Source organism: Protopterus annectens, chromosome 5.part0, assembly GCF_019279795.1.
Source record: "Protopterus annectens isolate FY-2018-M chromosome 5.part0, PAN1.0, whole genome shotgun sequence".
In the NCBI taxonomy this organism is placed as follows: domain Eukaryota; kingdom Metazoa; phylum Chordata; order Ceratodontiformes; family Protopteridae; genus Protopterus; species Protopterus annectens.
In genome coordinates, this window is record NC_056735.1 from 241313560 (window position 1) to 241335060 (window position 21501).

The following is a 21501-nucleotide window of genomic DNA, read 5'->3' on the forward strand; positions in this document are numbered from 1 at the left end:
TGTAGGGGGAGGCCCCCACCTTGGGGGTTTGAAATAATTCCATTTGTGAGAAGAGGCAGTGTTCGACAGAGTAGTTATCTGCCCTGTCGATGAAATGAAAGTTCAGTGAGTGAACTTTTGATGTTTATTGTTCAATGTTCAGCCATTCGATGGTTAGCCCATTTGATGGCTGAATATATACCCAAAATAGATAGGTAATTGGCTTTATGAAGGGAGACACAATGCTGTTCATAGTGAGGGGATAGGCTAAAGAACTGATATATTGTATTGGCAGTTATCTGAATTATGCTAATGCTGTGAACTGAGTGCATTGTAAGTAAGAGTAATCCTTTTATAATGAGTACATTTTTAGTTATGGAGCTTTTGATATCAAGGGTGAGATTGTTAGATAGTGACTGTGTGACTAAGAGTTAAGGGATAACCTTTTTAACCACAGTCTTTTTATGAGTTGTCAGAGGCAGAGTAAAGTCAAGAGTTTGTCCCTGATATTTATACTGTTGAACTGGTTTTAATGTTTCCTGGTGTGATGTTGTTTTAAGTCAACAGTCCTTACACCTTTATTTAGAGTTCCAAATGACACAGTGGCAGGTTTCGTTTATTGCTAGTAGGTTTTTCCTAACCATTGTGTTAGCACGATAACGTGTTTTTTTTTTTCTTTTTACAGTTAAGAGTTATAAATCCTGATTCCTGGTACATAACATATAAAGGATGATATTTTCAGCTAAGAATGTGATGTTGTTGTGGGATATGATTGTATTAATGTCATTAATTAAGACTGGAACTAGAGTAGGGTCTACCCCTGATCCTTGTGGAACTCCAGCTGTAAAATTTCATTCTGATTTGGTATTGAATGTATATATGTGTAAGTAATCACAAAACCATTAGATTATATTGTTACCAAAGTTAACTATTTGAATCTTTGTAAGAGGATTTGTTGGCTTACATTTTCAAATGCTGTGGTCGCATCTACAAAGAGACACCCCTTTGTCTATACCATTGCGGACAGCAATTGTGTGTTGTGTGACTCTATGTTGATTGTCAGCAATTAGGTAAAATTTATTGAGATGATCTTGAATTTGGTTATAAATAAATTTCCAGGAGTTTAGTAGCTGGGCAAAGAATAGGGATAGAATGGTAACCGTTACAGGTGTACTTTTTTTGGAAACTGAAATGCTGAATAATTGCTTGACTTGATAGAGACCAGTGCTTGTTGTCTAAGATTATTTGAATACATGTTTTAGAGGTTCTTATACCTGTCAGCTGTCCAGCTTTTTGCAGAAATCCAGATTTTTGTACTGCATTGGTCAGTATTGTTGGTCTTTTCCTAATAATGTGTGTTTTTCTGGCAAATCATTAGGGACTGAAGTCATTAAATGATAACAGACATTTCAGTTTTGGACTTCATATCCTTCAGAAAATTAAAGCTAATGAAAAATCTGTTAATCTACCAAATGACTAACTTTGTAATGGCAATAGTTATATTTTGCCCCTGATTTTTGACCCTTTTCTCCTGATTATTTTGGTTTTGTCTAGATTTCCTACTCCAAGTGGTTGAGAAGTATGAAGGGTTGACTATTGCTTTTGTGCAATGTTTGGAAAAAGCTGGGTTATTTGGGATAGGATTTTTTCCATCTACATTTCTCTAAACATTTTTTCAATTCCCTTGATGCTATTTATCTAAAATAGAAGGTTGGTTAAAGAAAAGAAGAATTCTCTGAGTCAGGTTCACTTAGTCTGTGAGCAGACTGCTGTGGTGAGTTTGAAAAAGATTGGGGGCCATTTCAGAACTGGTGTACTAAGGGTGGAATAATAAAAGTGCTTATCATTGATTTAAAAATTTAGAGCTCTAATACAGTCTTTGGATTGCTAAACTGAAGCTCTGCAATAGTTATCAGATTACTCTTTACAGAGTCTTTGAAGCAGTTAAAGTAGGACATGTCATCTACAAGTTTCTAAAACAATTAGGGTTGGCGGCTTTAGATATTAGATAGGCAATTTTGAATTTCATCCTTTGCAATTTGCATGCTTCTATAAGTGATAGAAAGTAAGAATAGCTATTTTGATTTCCGGATGCCTACCATTTTTTCCAGGCTTTAGTCCACTCTTTCATCATTGCTTATATTTCATATGAGCCATGGGCAGTGGCGTCCTCTTGACTATCTTTCCGAAAACTGGGACGTGTTTTTTGATTACACTATTTCCGATTATGTTAACTCATTCCAGTGCTCTTCAGGCTCTTGAGATGATAGAGTTGGAGACCATTTAGAGTATTCCTGGTTTGTGGGTCTTCTTCTTTGCTTTCTACTATATTTCTGCAGCATATTAAGACTGTAGGAGGTTGGGAGTTTTCAATGATAGAACAACTTCAACAGGGAAGCAGATATTTAAACTATTGGGGATGCATTTAATTCTGTGAATCTTATGAGGTATGCTGTTTATAAAAATGTCTAGGTAGGGAGTGCTTATCCCTGTTAGTGTTTGGTCCTGTGGGTTTATTTCCTGTCTTCTTAGATAGAACAGATTACATTGAGAGATGAATGTGTTAACCAAGCTATGGACCAAGATATATAGTCTACGTTTGCACACAAATCAAAGATCAGCACTGGCTGGCCCTGTCTAAGAGGGACATAGGTGAAACTACCAGTGTAAATGTATGGTTTCCCATCCAGTTGTCCAAGATACACTTAAATAGGGTCATTGAGGAGCTCTGTTTTGTATGAATTGGGAGGAGTGGCAAACTTTGGAAGCCGTATCTGTCTCTCCAGCATGTCCTTTTAATATCACAGGCTAGGTTAAGATCCCTAGAGCGAGTGAATCCTGTCCCACTGGATTTGTAGATGTGCAGCAGATTCGTCAAGGTAGGGTCTGAGACTGCTCTGCACACTAGGCATAAGTCGCCACTAAGCAGTCATAATGGTGAAACTATCATCCAAGGCTATTCATCCATGAAAGCATACAAACTGCAGTGAATTTTCACATCCAAACCTGGTTACATCAGTCACCATCTCCTCATTACCCTTCCATGATTTTGCCTGGTCCACAGTGCCCTTCAGTTTACAAAAACATACCCCTGTTCCTTTACAAATGATTCTGAAATACAAAGGCATAAAGAATGTGTACACAAAATGTTGCTTGCAAGAAATTTAACATGTGCAATCTCATCGGTCTTGGTTCATTAAATATATGTTTTTAACATCCGTGGCTATGGTTGCATAGTAACCGCCATGCAAATATTGTGCACTCAAATGCTATCACACCATTGCACTGAGAACCTCTTGAATGGTACAAAAGCCTTTCTACCTCACTTACATAAAAAAGATACCTTTGAGCCTTATAATCCAATAAAAGCTTATACAGCACATTATTGAGGAAACCCCTTACTTAAAACGCACAAAAAAGAAATAATCAAGATTTGGATTGTCACATTTTATTAATGATGTGTGACAGAAGAAATATATACTTACCATCATTTCGCCTAATACCACAGTCCATGGTTTACAACATTTTCTAGAATTACTTGCAAATTTCTGAAAATAGGCTGGAATATGTAAAAGATTCTTATCCACATACAGCACAACATTTAACTGGACTTTCTGTAAGTGCAGAATATACCAAAAATAGCATTAGCACTATATGGAAGTTTCTCCTTTCACCAGATTTCATGCAGAACACTAGACATCCTATAACTCCAGCTCCAGAATGTTAAGTGACAAATGCTATATAAATCAATTGAGTTCTGACTACAGTAAATACATTGACTATGTTAGCATATATTTTAAGAGGAAAAGCAACAGACAGAAGGATTGTTTCATGAGTTCCGTTAGTGTGGAGCATGGTCATCCCATTAACCTCCACAAACTATCATTTTTTAAGACAACAAGTCGGGAGCTAAACGGGGAGGTTGATATTGCCACTTATTAATGGAATTAACCGAAGGGCGGAGAAACAGAGTCTGCAGGAATGTTGCAGTGAAAATGGCTGCCAAATAATGCTACCATTATAACATTCTGAGAGCTATGCAAATGCCCTATCAAGGTCCAATGTTGTACATTAAATCTCAATCACCAACATAAACACACATCCCCATAGAAAACAACTAAAATTTATATTAACACTGATATTCTCAGTTTGGGACTAGGTTCTGCCTTATATTATGATACTGTCATATATGGCTTATTATAAAAGCCTAAAAATGTAGAAAGTTTTATTAAAGACAGTTCTGTTCACTTCTTCAGTAGGTCAAACATCTCTGTCCACTCTATTTTCTTTTGTTCTACTAAGACTCAGCATTATTCTGTTTATCGCATCTTTCACTGGAACAGGGTATGACTTTAATTAGTCTCTTCCCTTTAGTCTCGCTGGATTCCACATTTGCCTTTAATGTTACCCCAGAGAAGCATTTAAAAATTATCAGATTACTCTTGATTCTTTTTTTGGGATAGATAAGTGAAATGCTTGACATACGCAGTTATCTGCAATAACCTGAGTAACTTGTTACACAATAAACATGTATCTGAAGCATAACATGTTTTGAGGAATTTAAAAAAGGCACGTCTGTAGACTTCAGGCAAAGAAAAAGACAAATAAAAAATGTAGTGATTGTTGGGGATATATTAAACAGCAGGAGACTGGGAATAGAGCTAAGGGGTACACCTATATTAATTGGTAAGAAATGGGATAAGGTGCAGAGTCATTTAGCAGGTTGATTAATATCAGAAAAGTAGCTTATAAAGCAGGGGGACTAATGTGTGAGAGGCCAAGGAAAGTTATTTCATGTAAGAGTTTGCTGTGATATAGTACTGAAGGCCTTAGATAGGTCTAGGAATAAAGATGATATAATTTCACCTTTGCTCCTAGCTTTGTTGATAGTGTCTAGGAAGGATATGAGGGCAGTGGTAGTGCTATGTGTTGAACAGGAGCCATGTAGCGTAGGTGTCAAGAGTTGTTGAAAGGAGGTTTGAGGAACTTGCTTGTGGCTACTATTTTCCAAAATCTTTGAGTGTGAAGTATAGGATGGCACTGGATCTAAAGCTGGATATTCTGTTGAGATGCCCCCCTCCCCCACCCTATTATGTAGTTGGGTTATATATGACTTTTTTCAGGCTGGAGGATTATAAGATTCTTTTAGTGACCTCATTACAAGGATTGATACGAGGCATGCTAGAGCACTGGCTGGTATTTTGAGAAATATAAGTGGGTGATTATCAGCAGATGGGGAACACAATTTGAGATGTGATTTTTTTTTTTTTGCTAGGGCTATTTTTGGTAAGATCAGCTATGCTGTCTGTGAAGTAGGCATTAAAATAGCTATCAGTTTCAAATGGGGGAGTTTAAGTGAAGGGTTTGGTTTGTTTTTTGACCCTGAATGGATTTAGTCTTTGATGGATGACCCACATTTTGGTGGTGTGGTGACTTTAGTCTATGGCAGTTCAGTAGGTTATTGTAATATATATATATATATATATATATATATATATATATATATATATATATATATTTATTTGTGTGTGTGTGTGTGCATGTGTGTGTGTGCACTACTGTTTACCTATCTTTTTGTAATGTTTCAAAGTTCTCTAAGGGTCAGAGACCATTATTCGCTCTAGGGTGGAGTTCTTGAGATAAGGTGTATTATATCTACTGGGTAAGATGATTAGATGTGTAAGGCCATATATTAAGTAGATTCTGGAAATGGGAACATTGGAGGTAATGTTTTGCCAGTCAATATTTATGTCTCCCAGTATGATTTTTTATTTATTAGGAATGGTATTATATATACATTGTAAGATATCGTCCAGAATGCTCATATTGTTTTTTTGGGGGAGTTTATAAAGAACAATGATGCAAAGTTGTTTTTACCATATAATCTGAGGTATAAAGTGAGTATTTTGGCATTGTGGAATTTGGGATTATCATTGTTCAAAGAATTTATTTTGCATAAGTTGGAGTATAGGATGGCTGAACCCCCAACTTATTTTGGGGTTTGGTCTGCTCTTATAACGTTATATCCATGAGACAGTGTTTCACTGTCTTTCAACAACTGACTCAATAACTTGTGTCATTATGGGGGGATTTAAGTGTGTTATCTTGCACTGGGATGATAAATAGTTCTTCCTGGTTTACCAGTGATGGCCTTCATATTTTCCCTCATGGTTTTCTTAAATTGGCTAAGACATTCTCCATCCTCTTCGTGCCTTTTTTAGACACAGTATGTCTTTTATAGTTGCCAACCCAAAAATCCCAATCAGGTTCACTACAAAGTGGTATTTCATATTGCTGGATGTTTAAACAAAAAAATGCTCACCCATGAAGCTTTATTAACCCCAGAAAACATACTGGCAGGCATACTTCAATCCCAAAAGCTTCTGTTGGACTGAATCAAGCAGCATCTTCTGTGGCTGTGCAATACAATCCAGGTCTGGTACCATGAGCATGGATCTTCCTGAGGGCTCTGTTATCCTCTGCTCTCCTTGCCAAGGTGGTTTCATATATAGTGAGAGTTTCCTTCACTTCCTGTTTCCAGGCAATCTTGCCTGAGGTGGGAGAAAACCAGTTGTTCATGCTGATGGAGAGAGCACTGAGGTCATATTTGCATACGTCCTTGCAGCGCAATATGGGTCACCCTTTCGGCCTCTTTCCAGACTCCAGCTCTCTTTTGGTATTTAGCCATCTGTCATGCAAGAGACATGACCCAAACAATGCATATGGCTCTGTTTCAGAAGACTGAATATGGAGATGATGTTGGTTCTCTCACGCACTGTGCTGTTGGGGATCTTGTCCTGCCATAAGATACCAAGTATGCACCTAAGTCAGCACATATGGAATACATTGAGCCACTGCTCCACTTTTGAGCACAAAGTCCATGTTTCACTGGCATATAGTAGGCTAATGTGCTCAAAACACAGGCATAAACATGCACCTTGGTGTGCACAGCGAGCTTATTATTAGCCCATACTGTATTTGTCAGCCTGGAAAACATTGTGACAGTTTTCCTATGCACTTGTTGATCTCACTATCAAGCGAAAAGTTGTCAGAGATTGTGGAGCCTAGGTATATGAACTCATGGACAACATCCAGCTCATACTCTCTCACCATGACTGATGGCTCACTGACTACATTTTGGCCCATTACCTGGGTCTTCTTTGAACTGATTGTGAGATCAGACTCCATACATGCATCCACAAAGTGAGTCATGAGTGACTGAAGCTCTTGCTGAGTGCAAGTCACAATAGCTGCATCATCAGCAATCAGTAACTCCCTTAGACACTTTCTAAGCACCCTGGTTTTTGATCTAAGTCTCGGCAGTTTGAAGAGGCTGCTGTCCATTCTGGTTCAGATAAAGATACCCTCTGTAGCAGTTCCAAAAGCAAATTTCAACAGACCTGAAAAGAAGATGCCAAACAATGCTGGAGCCAGTACAAACCCTGGCTTAACTCCACTGAGAATCTCAAAAGGTTCGGATGTGGATCCATTGTGCATAATGGCCCCCTTCATGCCTTCATGGAAGGCCCTGATAATGCTAAGCAGTATTGGAGGATAGCCAATCTTTGCCAGAACGGCAAACAGACCTTGCCTACTGACAAAGTTGAATGCCTTGGTTAGATCAATGAAGGAAATATACAGAGTTTTGTTCTCCTCCCTGCACTTTTCTTGTAGTTGCCTAATAGAGAAAACCATGTGTACAGTAGACAGTCCAGCTCTGAACCCACACTGAGACTTGGGATAATCTCTCTCTGCAAGAAAGTGGAGTCTCTTCAGGACAACACATGCAAACAGCTTCCTCATGGTACAGAGAAGGGAGATGACACAATAGTAATTACAATCACTGTTGTCACCCTTATTCCTATGGATAGTAACAATGTTAGCATCCCTCATATCCTGCAGTACACTACCTTCTGTCTAGCCCTGGCAAAGTATTGCATGCAGCTCTGAGGTTAGGGTACTGGTAGCACATTTAAGGATTTCTGAGTGAATACCATCTTTCCTGATGGGGTTTCCTGAAGAGAGTGCTTTTAGTGCATCATTGACTTGCTCCAAGGTGGGCTCATCATCGTGTTCAGTAATAGTTTACAGAGGCTCAATGACATTCATGGCTTTCTCTGTAACTATTGTCTCACTGACATACAGCTGCGAGTAGTGTTCCACCCAGCATTTCATTTGCTTGGTATTGTCCTTCAAGATCTCACCTGTGGCTGACTTAATTGGGCTGATCTTCCTTTGTGATGGGCTGATGACTTGCTTAATCCCATCGTATGCTCCTCACATGTTTCCAATGTCCATGGCCTCCTGAATCTTAAAGCAACATTGGAACCAATAATCATTTGCACACCACTGAGCTACCAGCTGCACTTGACTCCAAGCACACCAGAGTGCCTGCAAGTTCTCCTCATTGAGTGAGAACCTGTATGTAGCCAGTGCCTGTTTCTTCTTTTCAGTCAGAAGTATCATCATTTCAGTGTGGGCTTCAAACCAAACAGTACAATTGACTGTCTTCTTCCCAAAGATATATATTGCCATGTTAAAGATAGCATCCCATAGCTTTTCCCATCTCTTGTTGGTGTCAGTGCCATCCAGGCAAGACAAAGCCTCTTCAAGTGCTTGAACAAACTTGTGCACTTTTGAAGGGTCATGAGTCCTACCTATGTCAATGCACGGCCTCCCTTCCTTTTTAGAGTAAAAGAACCTTCACGTCTGGATGTTCACCTTACTACACATGAGCAAGTGGTCAGTATCGCAGTCTGCATTGTGATAACTGTGTTTTACCCTGACACTGCCTAAACTGCTGTTTTGATCTTGGGTGCCGCCATGAAACTTTGTGCTGGGGCTTGACATTGAAGAAGGTGTTGGTTATGCAGTGGTCATACTGGGAGCAGAATTCAAGGAGATGCTGTCGTTTTTTATTCATCTTTCCTGTTCTAAAATGTCCTAGACATGATGGCCAGTTGTGATGGTCATTGCCAACTCTAGCATTAAAATCGCCAAGAATGAATAATGGTTCATGGGAAGGGACCTCACTGATGGTAGCACTATGTTCATTATAGAATTTGTCTATGACTTCCTGGAAAGAAGTTAAAATAGGAGTGTAGACACTGAAGATGGTGACCATGTCCACTGGTGTTTGTAGCTGAATTTTCAGCACTCTCTCATTTCCCATATTTGGTGGTATGACTCATCCAACAATGTTGCTTCTGATTGCAAAACCAACACCATGTTTCCTGGCTTCTTCTGGAAGCTTCACATGCCAGAAAAAATATACTCTTTCTTCCTGAGACATCCAATGGATGGCAGCCTTGTTTTCTGGACAGCTACAGTGTCCATCTGCAATCTGCTCCATTTGTTAATGACTGCTGTCTTCTGAGCATCACTGATGTTCTGTAGATCTTCAGTAATGCCTGGAATCATTGTCCTTAAATTCCATGTGCCTAGCCTAAAGGCTGGTTTATTTTGTTGCTTTTGTGTTTTTCCAGTTGTATGGTTAATGATCCAGCTATTGTGGGATCCCTAAGCCCCACACACCTGGTGCAGCAAGCAGACTATACAGCAAGTGGACAGTGGCAAGACAGCACTTATTTGGCTGGAGGCTGCCCATCTTAAGGCAGTGGTTGCTGCCCAATGAGGTTAAAGGATCTCTCCCACCATCTGAAGCAAACACTGGAACCTCACTCTATACCAGTTGAGTGTATTAGTTTATTACCAGTAACTGCTTCTTCCTGTGTTGAGTCACCACTCCCAGAGTGAAACTAGAGTGTCCTCTCTAGGGCACAGGCCTGGGCAAGTGAATTTGAGGAAATAGTTGATGCCCAGTAGCAGGTTCCCCCTCTCCACACCACTGATGTAATCTAAGGGGAAAGGAAAGGGAAGTACAACATGGTATCAGTGTCATTGTAGGAGCTGCCAGATTGAGGTTGAATATTACCTCAACCTGCCTTAGGGGCTACACCTCCGGATTTTTCCTTGGGGTTTACTCCTGAAGACTTCACCATGACTATGTAATGCAGCAAGGCAGTGGGGGGTTTAAATCAGAGATTGCCTTCTTCTAGGTGGGTTGCCTTCCCAGGCTGATGAGCCTCACCTTCCAGAAGAAATTGGTTTTAAGAAACCAGTCACCTGCCTTTGCCCCTCCTCCTGTCGGTACAAATGGTTTCACCAAACTTAGAAACTAAGCCACACATGAAGCCAGGAGTTGGAATTGGGTTGTCAGAGGCTATTAGAGATGCATGCCATGGGAACATTCAATAGATAGTGAATGCTTATCCCCACTACCAACCCCCTGCTATGACAACCTTTGAAACCATGGAAAAAAAAACATACAGTTTTCTATAACTACAAACATATGGTTCCGGTGCAGGGGCAATACTCCTGTTTACTTTGATATAATATTTGTTATTCATTCAAATCCCCTGGTGAGGGGGTCTGCATTTCCATTGGGGAAAAGCCCCTATTAATTCACAATTGCATCATATCATGGCTAATCTAGAAGGAAAATGATCTACAGCTGTTTCATATTCTGAATCCCTTCTATGTCTCTCTCAGTCCATGGCACCTACCTAAAAAAATTAGAGACTTTAACCATTAAACCTAACACAGTCATTACCAGACATTTCAGCTACTCATCCATAAATCTGAAAATATCCATCAAAAATAATTATTGGATGTGGTTAGTGCTAGTTGATAGTATCCACTCTATAAGAGATTCAAATCAACTTGACTTTGATCTTAGTATTTATATGTTCCAAAGCCATAGTAGCATCATCACTGGACAAATCACACTGCCATGATGTCCTTTTTTTCCATAAGGGCCATGCCTAAGATGCATTTAAATCATTCTGTCATCATTGGGTTTTTCAAGGCCAGTCTTCTAATACTCTCTGATGGCCTATGGAGATTTAAAAACACTTCGTCCCATGATGACCCCATACCAAATCATACCACTTGCCACTTATTGTCTACCCCCATCTAAACGCCTGCATGAGTGCAGTTATTTCCAACTACAATAAACATACATATTACTGTGAAGACATCAAAAATTTGGACAACAGATTTTGAACAGTAGGTACATCTGGCCACTTAATTAGCATAAAATTTTCATTCTTAATTGCACAACTCGTACCACATTCAGTAGGATTGTGAGATACCTCCACGAAAATAAAAAAGAAACAAAAAACATGCATTTAAAAAGTTTTAAAACCTAAAGTTACAAGATGACATAAGATATAAACAGAATAATCATGGTGTTGATACATTAACCTTGCACATGTCTACTGTAATATGTACCTTAACAGCACAGAACAGCTGACTATAATTGTAGACAGAATAATAAATATATAATAGCACTGACTGTCTACTAGTAAAGAAGAAAATACATAAACATACTGAAATGTGAGAATGACATAAGGGGAATTTAATAAACCCTCATGGTCTTTTCTACCATGTATGTATTGTGTCACACTGCTTGCATGAAAGTACGCAGGTTTGCGATCCAGTAAGCACTGCTGAGCAGCGTGCATGCACACGCCAACACAGGAAGTTCTGTGGCATGCAAATCACCTCATAAGCAGATGACTGTCATGCAAATGAGGCAGGTAGAGCAATCCAGCAAGCAGATAGGCAACCCTGCAAACCCCTTGTCCAGGTACAGGGATGTAGACAGAAAAAAGGGGCTATAAAAATGTAGATAGATGGACAGAAATGGCATACCACACACAGATATGAGTGAAGATATCCTCTGTGTGTCTCAAAAGTTACAGAAAATATGTTAAACTAATTATTTTTTTAATAATCTGAGCATGTTTGCATGGTGCGCCACAGTGCCCAAACATGCTTTAAAAAAAAAAGTGGAAATAACAAAATGAATATTATGAGACAGAAATGTATTACAGGACCCTACATGGAGTATCTACAATGGTGCATTGATGCTGTTGCTAAAGTGGTAGGGCTTGAAAGCATGTAGTTTCAGGTTGTAAGCACAGATCCCTATGCAAATGAGGTGGAGTTATAAATAGCATAATGGGGTAATTGTGTCCACATATCCCCTCCATGTAGGCCGAGAACCATGTTGGTGTCCCTACAGGAGGTAGCTGGCATCAGGAGAGGGTGTGTCCAATAACTGCTAAGCTCTTTGAAGCTTAGCTGTGCCTGTTTGCACTGTACTCAGCCAAGCTGAGAGTGGAAGACTGAGGGTGTGTATATGCACTGACTTCTGAGCTTTGTTTACCTATGGGGTGCATGTTTCCACGTGTATGCATGCAGCACCACTGTACTGAGTGTGGAAGTCTGGGGTATGTGTCCACTGACTGCTAAGCTTGGTTTACCTATGGGGCACTTGTTTGAGTGTCACGCTGCATTGCTAAGAGTATCTAAAAGGCAATGATGTATTAATTAGTTTTAACCCTTGTTTAACTTAACCTAGGGCCACTAAATGATATTAATGATATACTAGGCAGGTGCAATGCATCATAGGTAACCCATCAAGTAGGCAGCGCCTAAAGTAGCGCACTAAAAGTATGCATACACCTTACAATCTGACTTTTCTCCATGCTCTGCACCATTGAAGTACAGACTTGGGAATTTTAACTGAAAGAATACTAGGGGCTGCTGCAGGTGTGCTGCATCTGTATGAGTAGATGTTGAAGTCAGTGCTGCTACTGCTGCTGACAATAGGCCTAGACAGAGAAAGAGAAGAGTGTTCAGGCTCAGGGTAACCTTCCAGGAGCTACATGAGCTGGAGATCGTAGAAGATACAGGGTGGAGAGGGACATACTACAAGAACTCACTGAGCTCTGGCACCCTCAACTGAGACCCGGAGACAACAGAGCGGAACCCATCCCAGTGGAAACAAAGATATAAACAGAATAATCATGGTGTTGATACATTAACCTTGCACATGTCTACTGTAATATGTACCTTAACAGCACAGAACAGCTGACTATAATTGTAGACAGAATAATAAATATATAATAGCACTGACTGTCTACTAGTAAAGAAGAAAATACATAAACATACTGAAATGTGAGAATGACATAAGGAATTTAATAAACCCTCATGGTCTTTTCTACCATGTATGTATTGTGTCACACTGCTTGCATGAAAGCAGGTTTGCGATCCAGTAAGCACTGCTGAGCAGCGTGCATGCACACGCCAACACAGGAAGTTCTGTGGCATGCAAATCACCTCATAAGCAGATGACTGTCATGCAAATGAGGCAGGTAGAGCAATCCAGCAAGCAGATAGGCAACCCTGCAAACCCCTTGTCCAGGTACAGGGATGTAAACAGAAAAAAGGGGCTATAAAAATGTAGATAGATGGACAGAAATGGCATACCACACACAGATATGAGTGAAGATATCCTCTGTGTGTCTCAAAAGTTACAGAAAATATGTTAAACTAATTATTTTTTTAATAATCTGAGCATGTTTGCATGGTGCGCCACAGTGCCCAAACATGCTTTAAAAAAAAAAGTGGAAATAACAAAATGAATATTATGAGACAGAAATGTATTACAGGACCCTACATGGAGTATCTACAATGGTGCATTGATGCTGTTGCTAAAGTGGTAGGGCTTGAAAGCATGTAGTTTCCAGGTTGTAAGCACAGATCCCTATGCAAATGAGGTGGAGTTATAAATAGCATAATGGGGTAATTGTGTCCACATATCCCCTCCATGTAGGCCGAGAACCATGTTGGTGTCCCTACAGGAGGTAGCTGGCATCAGGAGAGGGTGTGTCCAATAACTGCTAAGCTCTTTGAAGCTTAGCTGTGCCTGTTTGCACTGTACTCAGCCAAGCTGAGAGTGGAAGACTGAGGGTGTGTATATGCACTGACTTCTGAGCTTTGTTTACCTATGGGGTGCATGTTTCCACGTGTGCATGCAGCACCACTGTACTGAGTGTGGAAGTCTGGGGTATGTGTCCACTGACTGCTAAGCTTGGTTTACCTATGGGGCACTTGTTTGAGTGTCACGCTGCATTGCTAAGAGTATCTAAAGGCAATGATGTATTAATTAGTTTTAACCCTTGTTTAACTTAACCTAGGGCCACTAAATGATATTAATGATATACTAGGCAGGTGCAATGCATCATAGGTAACCCATCAAGTAGGCAGCGCCTAAAGTAGCGCACTAAAAGTATGCATACACCTTACAATCTGACTTTTCTCCATGCTCTGCACCATTGAAGTACAGACTTGGGAATTTTAACTGAAAGAATACTAGGGGCTGCTGCAGGTGTGCTGCATCTGTATGAGTAGATGTTGAAGTCAGTGCTGCTACTGCTGCTGACAATAGGCCTAGACAGAGAAAGAGAAGAGTGTTCAGGCTCAGGGTAACCTTCCAGGAGCTACATGAGCTGGAGATCGTAGAAGATACAGGGTGGAGAGGGACATACTACAAGAACTCACTGAGCTCTGGCACCCTCAACTGAGACCCGGAGACAACAGAGCGGAACCCATCCCAGTGGAAACAAAGATATAAACAGAATAATCATGGTGTTGATACATTAACCTTGCACATGTCTACTGTAATATGTACCTTAACAGCACAGAACAGCTGACTATAATTGTAGACAGAATAATAAATATATAATAGCACTGACTGTCTACTAGTAAAGAAGAAAATACATAAACATACTGAAATGTGAGAATGACATAAGGGGAATTTAATAAACCCTCATGGTCTTTTCTACCATGTATGTATTGTGTCACACTGCTTGCATGAAAGTACGCAGGTTTGCGATCCAGTAAGCACTGCTGAGCAGCGTGCATGCACACGCCAACACAGGAAGTTCTGTGGCATGCAAATCACCTCATAAGCAGATGACTGTCATGCAAATGAGGCAGGTAGAGCAATCCAGCAAGCAGATAGGCAACCCTGCAAACCCCTTGTCCAGGTACAGGGATGTAGACAGAAAAAGGGGCTATAAAAATGTAGATAGATGGACAGAAATGGCATACCACACACAGATATGAGTGAAGATATCCTCTGTGTGTCTCAAAGTTACAGAAAATATGTTAAACTAATTATTTTTTTAATAATCTGAGCATGTTTGCATGGTGCGCCACAGTGCCCAAACATGCTTTAAAAAAAAAAGTGGAAATAACAAAATGAATATTATGAGACAGAAATGTATTACAGGACCCTACATGGAGTATCTACAATGGTGCATTGATGCTGTTGCTAAAGTGGTAGGGCTTGAAAGCATGTAGTTTCCAGGTTGTAAGCACAGATCCCTATGCAAATGAGGTGGAGTTATAAATAGCATAATGGGGTAATTGTGTCCACATATCCCCTCCATGTAGGCCGAGAACCATGTTGGTGTCCCTACAGGAGGTAGCTGGCATCAGGAGAGGGTGTGTCCAATAACTGCTAAGCTCTTTGAAGCTTAGCTGTGCCTGTTTGCACTGTACTCAGCCAAGCTGAGAGTGGAAGACTGAGGGTGTGTATATGCACTGACTTCTGAGCTTTGTTTACCTATGGGGTGCATGTTTCCACGTGTATGCATGCAGCACCACTGTACTGAGTGTGGAAGTCTGGGGTATGTGTCCACTGACTGCTAAGCTTGGTTTACCTATGGGGCACTTGTTTGAGTGTCACGCTGCATTGCTAAGAGTATCTAAAAGGCAATGATGTATTAATTAGTTTTAACCCTTGTTTAACTTAACCTAGGGCCACTAAATGATATTAATGATATACTAGGCAGGTGCAATGCATCATAGGTAACCCATCAAGTAGGCAGCGCCTAAAGTAGCACACTAAAAGTATGCATACACCTTACAATCTGACTTTTCTCCATGCTCTGCACCATTGAAGTACAGACTTGGGAATTTTAACTGAAAGAATACTAGGGGCTGCTGCAGGTGTGCTGCATCTGTATGAGTAGATGTTGAAGTCAGTGCTGCTACTGCTGCTGACAATAGGCCTAGACAGAGAAAGAGAAGAGTGTTCAGGCTCAGGGTAACCTTCCAGGAGCTACATGAGCTGGAGATCGTAGAAGATACAGGGTGGAGAGGGACATACTACAAGAACTCACTGAGCTCTGGCACCCTCAACTGAGACCCGGAGACAACAGAGCGGAACCCATCCCAGTGGAAACAAAGGTATGTGTAGCCCTTAGGATAACAGTGACAGGTACCTTCCAAAGACCAACTGGGGACATGATGGAGTCTCACAGGCATTAGCATCCAGGGTACTCCACCAGTTCCTGGATGTCATGCTACTACATGCCAGTGAGCACATTTATTTTCCCCACACCCCTAAGGTGAGGGCCAGCAATATGCAACACTTCTACTGTGTAGTACACTACCCTGAAGTATTGGGTGCCATAGATTGCACTCATGTACAAATTAAGGCACCACCCGGTGAGAAGGGTAGAATCTACATCACCCACAAGGGGTACCACTTCATCAACTGCCAGGTCATGTGCAATGCACAGGGCATTATCATGAATGTGTGTGCTGGCAGCCCTGGCAGTTATCATGACTCCCATATCTTGCACACATCACAGCTGTAGCAGATATTTGGTAGGGGGAATATCCCACATGGCCATTTACTGGGGGATGCTGGCTATGCACTAGAACTGTGGATGATGACACCAATCAGAAATGTACACACACACTCACAGAAGAATGCCATAATAAGGCACATGCACAAACTATGAACATTATAGAGTATATGTTTGGGCTGCTGAAGTCACAGTTCTGGTGCCTCAGTATATCTGGTGGAGCCCTGCAGTACTCTCCAGCCACATGTGCACATATGTTCACAATAAGTGCCATACTACACAATATGATCCTGTGGAAACAGATGCAGCAGGATCAGCAAAAGGAAGGGATAGACAGCTCCCCACCAGTACCTAGGTCACCACAGCCACACTCACAGGAGGATTCAGAGGAGGAGCCTCCTGATGATCTCCCTGTAGACAGACGTAGGTGTGCCCAGTACACCCTGGCATTGGATAAGAGACAACACATTGCACATTAACTGAAAAACTAGGGCCCTATTTAGTGACACCTTACTGCTACTCATATACATATATTAAAATAGCTGATGGCAGGAAACCCACACAACCTGTACCTATCCATGTGTTAGCTGTGCACTGCTTGCATCACACAGAGTCAACCTTGAACTACATAACTGTTAACTACTGCATTTGCAAGGTAAGTTTCTAACCTACACATTAATTGTAAGGGTTACTATAATATGGTATCATATGTATGGATCTGCTGCTGTTATGCAAGGAAATATGGTGGGATATTTGGACAGATGTAACATCCACATGGGACTACAGATACCAAGTTCAATAGTATGTCTTCCTCAATATTCGCTAGGCCTCATGGTTGGAATATTCATGACATCAGGCAAGGAAGATGTTAAACAGTGGCCACATATGATATGTGGACAACTGTTACCCAAGCTGATCATGTGCTGTTGTTCCCCCACCCCAACACAGCAGTGTACCTATATAACTGCTTTAACAGAAAATCAGCTATGGTATATCAGTGGACCAGGCAATCTCAAGGCTGTAACATAGATACCGCTCACACATTGTATGTTTCTCTTCATGCAGGATAACAATGTACATATTTATACTGTTGATTGTGTGATGAATGACTCCTCTCTGACTGGTGACCTGTGTGGCTCAATGGACTAGGGAAGTGTGCATGGGTGATGGTGTAGATGGTTCTAATCTGGAATTACTCACATCTTTTGCATGTGAGGTAGTACTTTCTTGGTGTTTTCGCAGACTGTCATACCTCTCTACCTCTTAGTGCAAGAAGTCTGGACAAAGCCAGAAACATTGGGTGGACAAAGGCCCAAACATAGGGACAGATTTTAAATATTGTTCCCATAAACCTAGAACATTGCTGGAATTAAAGGGGTTGCATTATTCCATATTTTCTGAAGGATATAAAATCCGAAACACAAATGTTTGTCTGTAGTTAGTATAATTTAGTGACATCAATATTCAATAATTCACCAGTAGGCCACAAATGTATGAGGAACAGACCAAACATATGATGCAAAACTCTGGACATTCTGTGAAAATCGGGACAGTTGAGATGAATGCAGACTGTCAGTCTGTTGGTGGTGTAACACTACCAAGCTCAGTCACATATTAAGTACAGCACACACCTGGGGAATGTCGTGGACATTTTGAGTGAAGTTCAGTACTGCAGAAACAGGAAGGGATGTTAATGTCTATAGCATACAAAATCCTGGACTGGAGTACAGGTATGTGTGGCCCGGAATCACTTTATAAGTACTGACAGTCCCACTGGGCATGCCCAGACAATTAGTTAAAATGAGCACAATTATGTTGCCCCTTCATTAAAATTATTATGTATAAATGTCTATATATACAGACATATATGTATATATATTCATCTGTCACTATCGCGCTCTCACATGCATAGTATATGTATTGCTCTGTAGTGTCAAATAGATAAATACCAATATATATAGATACATAGATTAAAATGATACATACACTCCCCCCATATATCTACATAACACATATACATAGCCTACACACACACACACACACACACACACACACACACACACACACACACACACACACACACACACACACACACAGCTACATTTATATATACATCCTTGTTATATACAGAAATATGTGTGTGGATGTCTGTATTGTCCAACATACCCTAATAATGGTGAGTAAATCTGAGCTATCATACAGCCATACTGTTGCTCAAAGGATACAAACTAAGGGCACAACAGTACATAATCCACTTGCCTGCAGACCCCTATGCCTGCTGGATGTTACCAGATAGACAGAGACAGGTGACCAGGTGGTGCAATGTATAATGTTGTCCATCCACTTATGGACAGGGCACATTGTCCCTGCCCACAGGTTTGCCTATGTAACTCCAAGTAGCCACATATGGCCCTACTGGTAACTGTACACATATAGCTAGGATAAAAACAGCCATCTCACTGCTAGAATACTAGATGCAGATAACAGTAAGAAGCAATATCACTCTGCAGGCCACAGATGCTGTTCAACACAAGCATAGTTTGTGTAATGCACAAGTACTGTGCCTGGAATCACATACACAACAGACTTAATCTGTGGCACATTCACTGAGTACTGTGATCTGTATTGTATAAGACTAGATGGGTAGGGGTTATAATCTCTCTCCAGCCAGTTGGTGCATGTGCGTGTGTGTGTGTGTGTGTGTGTGTGTGTGTGTGTGTGTGTGTGTGTGTGTGTGTGTGTGTGTGAGTGTGTGTATTCCCCTGCAAAACCATGAACATGTTCTCATGGGTGATCCACCTGCAATTGTTATGCACTTTTCGGGCCTGTAACATGCTCATGGCTTCCAAACTGCCCTCTTCTACAATGATGTCAGCCAAATTAAGACTACCAGCTGACAGTGTAGTATCAGACGTAAGCCATGGTGCATGCAATAAGTACTGTGATCTGTAGTGTATAAGACTAGATAGGTAGGGTTTATAATCTCACTCCAGTCCACTTGCTGAGTATGTGTGTGTGTGTGTGTGTGTGTGTGTGTGTGTGTGTGTGTGTGTGTGTGTGCCCATGTGTGTGTGTGTGTGTGTTTGTGTGTGTGTGTGTGTGTGTGCATGTATGTGTGTGTGTGTATGTGTTTGTGTGTGTGTGTGTGTATGTATATATATATATATATATATATATACATATGGTATAACCTAAACATAGGTAGGATTTTGCAGTGTCTTATTTGTAGCAGGTGATGTGGCCCCCCAAAGGAATGACCACAACAAGGCCTGCTTATGTCATCAAGCATAATATGTCCTAAACTGATAATACTAGCAGACATAAGGTGTGTTGCATGCAATGTGTACTGTGAGCTATAGTATGCACCATTACATAGGTAAGTGTATACATCTACATACAGCCAACTTGCAATATGTGTGTGCCTTGGCATGTCCTGTACACAGTGATTGGAAGTGGTGCTAGCCTCAATGTAGCCATGTGTGTGTGTGAGCCTGGTAGAGCATTGTACATCATGTTATGGAACCAAAGGATGTTTGAATTGAACTAGAATAATGGCCATGCAGCTCTCACGTTTATAGACATCATCATACCCATAATTACAGGATTAGCACATATTGCCCCAGTCCAAGAGGGACACAGGCAGATGCCCTGTGTTGAGATGAGGGTCACCCAACCAATCAGACAGATGGCATGTGCTGAGGTGCACTGAGGTGCTCTGTGTGCCATCAGGCATGGTTCTGTTCCAAGCGTGTGTTTCAGTCTGCTAGACAAATCTCTCCCACAAACATGTTGTACTAATGTCACATACTAGATTAATGGCCTTACAGTGAGTCATCCATCTACTATGCTCCCTACTGATAGGCAGGACAGGGTCACACATTGCCCAGTATGGAAGACACAGATCACGTCTGAGTAGACTATATGCCACAGGCGACAATGACACTTAATGCAGGTGATCCCCATTGAACACTGAAGACGTGAATTGTCCTTGTAACCATACTGTTGTGTGCAATTGCCAGTACTGCTTGGAAAGGTACATCAACAACTGGTGCACTCAGATATTGGCATGCTGAGGGAAGGGTACGTGGAGGTTATGAGTATGTCACTTACTGGTGACTGTGGTCAGCTATGCCATATGATCCCTGCCATACCACTGTAGAGACATTGTGATCAGAGGAACTTTAGGTTTAAACCTGTGTGCCCAGTTCTTTCACCCCTGAGTATATACAGCACATGTTACGACTGATATGATACTTACCAGGTACATAGGTCTACCTGATGGGCATGATTCTACATACATTTTAGCTTGAGGTTTATGGCCATTAGTATGCCAACAGGCATCTGTTCATCAATACCCTCTTGTAGGCTATTGACATAACTCACAGACTCTATGAGTGCTCACAATGCACAGGCATCAGTTAACATTGTTAGCCACAGTCATTCGGTAGTCATGTGTATTGTGATTACATGGATTCCAAGAGGTAGAGGACCCAGGACTGCACCCTGTTGAGCACTGCTGCTTACAGATCATGTATTAGAGGCAGATGACCCTATATTGTGTATGTGTACCATCAATGGGCCACGTAGTGACCCCATACTGACAGTATCATGACTGCCTAAGTGACTACTTTGTAAATATTGCCTGAGCAGAGGCTATAGCCAAATGGTTGGGCTCAAGTCTGGGGGTTGTACATTCTGAAGTACCCTCACCCAGGTCCTTGGTGACTGCCTCAGAAATGTCCAACAAAAGTAGCAGTCATGCTCCCCTGTCATGCATCCAAACGGTGTACAGTCAACAGTGTAAAAAAATCACATATATGTGTGCTGAGTAGCTCTATGATGATTGTCCCTACAGGCATACAGATAATTATACTTAGACAAAGAGGTCTGTAGTTATGCTGGGCAGTGGCTGCACCACCTCTGTGCAAGGGTGGAAAAGTTGCCATTGTCCACTCAACTAGTGTGCAGCCAGTGGTGTTAGTATGATTGCAAGGGTTTCCTGATGGTGTTG